This window comes from Silene latifolia, chromosome X (genome assembly GCF_048544455.1).
Source record: "Silene latifolia isolate original U9 population chromosome X, ASM4854445v1, whole genome shotgun sequence".
NCBI classification, from domain to species: Eukaryota; Viridiplantae; Streptophyta; class Magnoliopsida; order Caryophyllales; family Caryophyllaceae; genus Silene; species Silene latifolia.
The window spans coordinates 107,629,023-107,634,092 of record NC_133537.1 but is presented as its reverse complement, the minus strand read 5'-3'; positions in this window follow the sequence as shown (position 1 = coordinate 107,634,092).

The window sequence follows — 5,070 nt, the reverse complement described above, 5'->3', positions numbered from 1 at the left end:
GTCCAAGGTTTTCTGGACCCCAAAATGACCTCCATGTCCACTGGAGTGAACTTCTTTGATCGATAAATCTCTGTAGGAGCCTATGGGAACACACAGTTTGTTTCCATGGAATAGGAACCCCTTCTGCATCAAGAATTTGGTTCCCTAAATTTTAGTCTCTTCTGTTTGAGCCAGCCAATCCTCATAGAAATCAGGATCATCTTTATACAGCTCCTTCATGAACTCAAATCCAAGAACTTTCTGCTTCACGACTGATAGCATTGAATATCTCCCGGAGAGTGCATCAGCAACAATGTTCTGCTTCCCCTCTTTGTACTTGCTAGAGAATGTAAAGGACTGCAAGAACTCAACCCATTTAGCATGCCTGTGGTTTAACTTGTGCTGGCCATTGATATATTTCAAGGCCTTATGATCTGAGTGCAACACAAAAGGCTTTGGTTTCAAGTAATGATCCCAATGCATAAGAGCTCTGATAATGGCATATAATTCCATGTCATAGGTGGAGTAATTAAACTTGGCCCCACTTAGTCTTTCACTGAAGTAAGCCATATGTTTCTTCTCTTAAATTAGCACAGCTCCTATGCCAACACCACTGGCATCACACTCTACTTCAAACAAGCAACTGAAGTTAGGCAATCTAAGAATGGATGCTTCACACAGCAATTTCTTGATTAGGTTGAATGCCTGTTGTGCCTTCCCAGTCCACCTGTATTCTCCTTTCTTCATACATTCTGTGATAGGGGCAACAACAACACTAAAATTCTTGATAAACCTTCTATAAAATGAAGCAAGGCCATGGAACCTCCTTACTTCAGTGATATTCTTGGGAATTGGCCAAGACTTGATAGCCTCAACCTTGTCTTGGTCCACAGAAATCCCTCTACCAGAGAGAATGTAGCCCAAGAACTTGACTTCAGATGTCATGAAAGTGCACTTCTCTAGTTTTCCAAACAGCTTGTTGTTTCTCAAAATTTGGAACACCTTCTCAAGGTGAATTAGGCGCTCTTCTGTGGTCTTGTTGTAGATTAAAATGTCATCAAAGTATACCACATCAAACCTTCCCAAACAAGGTCTCAACACTTCTGTCATTAATCTCATAAAAGTGCTAGGTGCATTTGATAATCCAAATAGCATAACCAGCCATTCATAGAGTCCTTGTTTTGTTTTGAATGCAGTCTTCCACTCATCACCTTCCCTGATTCTCACCTGGTGATAGCCGTGCCTAAGATAAATCTTAGAAAAGATTCTGGTACCACTTAATTCATCCAGCATATCATCTAGTCTAGGTAAGGGAAACCTATACTTGACTGTGATGTTGTTCATGGCTCTGCTATCAATACACATTCTCCAGGTGCCATCTTTCTTAGGAACCAACAATGCTGGAACAACACAAGGGCTTAAAGATTCCTTCACAAATCCCTTGTTCATCAATTCATCAATTTATTTTTGTAGTTCTTTTGTAGCATCAGGATCACACCTATATGCAGGTCTATTAGGGAGTATAGATCATGACACAAGGTCAATCTGGTGCTCAATTCCTCTTAGTGGAGGCATGCCACTGGGCAACTCAGCAGGAAAGACATATTGGTACTACTCTAGCAATGGTCTGACTTATGCTGGTAGTTGGTGCTCCACATCCTCATGAATTTATTTGGACAATAGGATGAGGACATGCTACTCTTGTTGTATTTCCTTGACCATTTCTGCTTCAGATAGGAATAAAACTCCATTAAGCCCATCAGTCACACTTGGACTCCCATAGTTCTTCTGATTAGGTGGTAAAGGAGTCAATGTAATTTTTCTGCTGCCTTTCTTAAAGGAATAGGTGTTGCTCCTTCCCTGATGGACTGAATTCTTATCAATTTCCCATGGACTCCCCAGTAACAGGTGACATGCATCCATGGGGACTACATCACATAAGATATCATCTTTATAAACAGTGCCAATTGAAAATGGAACCAAACATTATTTGTCCACCTTGACCTCTGCTCCTTTGTTTAACCATATGAGTTTGTAGAGATTAGGGTGCTCCTGGGTGCTAAGGTTGAGCTTACTGACCATTGTGACAGATGCCACATTGGTGCAGCTTCCACCATCAATTATTAGGTTGCATACCCTTCCCTGAATAGTACACCTGCTCTTAAAAATGAGGGACCTCTGATCCTCCTCCAAAGGTGCCTGTTGAGAGTGCATCACTCTCCATAAAACCAGACTATGGCCTATATCAGGATGAGCCATGACCATATCCTAGGTGAGTTTCTCCTCAAGGGTTATCTCCTCAATCACAGGATCCTCTTGATCATATTCAACTGAGCCCTCTTTTTCGCACTCCTCTACCTCCATTGCTGTTAGTGCTCTCTTGGAAGGACAATCCTTTCTGAAATGACCATACCCTTGGCATTGGAAGCACTTGATCTTCTCCTTGGTCAAAGGTGGGTTAGACTTAGGGAACATGGGTGCTTTCCCCTTGTCTCCTCCTGCTTGGGACACTGGTTTGGGTGTCTCAACAATCTTAACACCAGTGTAGGGCCTATAAACAGGTTTTGGTTTGGGTGTAGTAGGTTTGGACTTTCCTATTTTTTCCACTATGAGTGCTAGGTTAACAACATCATCATATGACCACAGTGGTTTCATCCCGATCTTAGTAGCAATATTTTTATCAAACCCTTCTAAAAACCTAGCAATCCTTTGCTCAGGTTTCTCATTAATCTCACATTGCAAGGTTAATTGTTCAAACTCCCTTTAATAAGTTTCAATGGGTCTCTCATCCTGCCTAACCTTAGACAACTTAATGAACAAATCCCGAGTGTAATCTTTGGTGGCAAACTTATCTAATAATTTCTTCTTAAGTTTGGACCAAGATTTAACAAGTTCCTTCCCTTCCTTAATCTCTGGTGTTTAAGGTTATCATACCACAATGAGGTATACCCCTTTAATTTCAACACAGCAACCTTACAAGCCTTGGCATCATTATAGTTTTTATACTCAAATATCTTTTCAACATCCCTAATCCATTCTAGTAAGTCATCAGGGTTAAGACTACCAGAAAATTCACGAATTTCTACTTTAAGATGCTTGTCTGTTTGCTCGAAGGCCTTCTCTTGTGTTCTGGTGCTCTCATCTGAATCTGAGCCATAATCCTCTTCATGATATGGCTGTCCTCTTCCTGCTCCCATATAAAACCCTCTGGCCCTACCTCTGCCTCTACCAGGTGGTCTCCTCCTTGGATCAGGGTTTGGAATCCTTTCCATGACAGCATTCATAACATTAACCATCACATTGACAGTTCCTGCTAGTTGTTCAATCCTTGTTTCAATTCTTGCCATCCTCTCTTCACTCATGGTTATTTTTTTTGTGTTTTTAAAGTAGTTAGGGATAATGAACTCACCATTCTGTCAACCCAAGACTAACACAAAGGTGGAATTGTGTTAAAACCTGGCTCTTGGTACCAAATTGCAGTGTAAAACCCAGGGTTTCACAGCAATGCTATAGGTATTGCAGGAGACACTAAAAATATCAAATGACCCTTAAAAATCCTGAATTTTTGTGACAATTGAGTTTAAAGGGTGAACTAAAACTGTGCCAAATTTTAAGATTTATACTGAAGTTTAAGTATTTTTTTTGGTTACTCAGAAATAGCCTACTCATGGAAATTGTAGACAAAGGCCTGATGTAGTGAATGGACTGGTTTGATTGAGATGGGGATATAGTTAAGGCCCTAAATTCTCACAGAGTTCTCACAGGAAATTTAAGAGATTAACTTAAGCAAATCTAGACTCAGAATCCACAGTTAACACAGGATTGAAAGCCTATATTGGACAACACAACTAAAAGGAACCACAGTCAAGCACAGGTTCAATTTAATTATGCTAAACCGACTTTGGTCAATTAGCCACAGAGATCACATGCTAATTATCAGGCCAGGGACTCAAACTACATTTTAAACACAAGTTTTGAGAGAAGTCTCAAGGCTAAATTTCATTCAAAAGTATTCTGCTTCAAACAGATGAGACACATGTCCTTATAAAGGCCTTGTCTTATATTACATCTCGAATAACCTAGCATCCAAGGGCCAAGATCTCTTTTAGGATGAGTAAAAATAACATTAAGTATATTACAAGCTGGAAATTGAGGTAAATAAGTGAAAATTAAAGCAATGGGGTAAAACAGACTGAAATAAAGCAAGATGCAGTCTGATCATTTGTCTATTGTGCATAGGTTACTGTTGCTTTGTTGGCTAGCTGAGTACTTTCCAAAGTCAAGGCTTCTTGTAGTTTTTTGTAGCTGATTTCATGGGAGAATGGTGCAGTGGTCCTTCTGCAACAGCCTCATAATTGCCTCTCCAAAAATGGAAAGATTACTTTATGCTTTATCATTCCTTTCAGCAGCATGTGACTGATTTTCCTTGCTTGTTTTCCGTGCTGATTTTTTACATTGCTCTTGCTTGGCTGGTCTTGGATGTTTGAGGCTTTTGTTGGACTTAATTTAGGCTCACCCCAGCTGGCCATATGGGCAGCTGAAAGCTGGACCTGGTGAACCTCTTGACAGGTTGTTCTGGTGGTGGTGCAGGTGTGGTGCCCTGGCTTGGGTTGGGTATGGGAGCCCCTTATTCAGCTCCTGCTGCACAATCTATGTGCCCTGACCGACACTGACAGGAAACAGCAGTAAACAAAAAAACAATCTATATAATTGATATACACTTTCGAAAGCTCGTCTCATCAGTATCCCACCTACTCCACCACAATCGAGGACGACATCGCAACACCGCCACCAACAGCCGCAGCGCTGCGCGAAAATACTCATATCACAACACGAAGTACCGTCCCGGAATCGCCATGCGAGTCACAACAACCACATCGATAGTCATCGCAACTTATACAATCCCATAAACACTGAGTCAGTATAACTTCCTGGATAAGAAAATTTCCTTAAAACCGTTTTACTAGATCACAACACAACATATTACACAGAATAAACAGATAATAACCTTATGAATATCATCTATACTAATACTCATGAGGTCGGAACCTCACACTATCAGTTACAGATATTATACATACACATACAAGT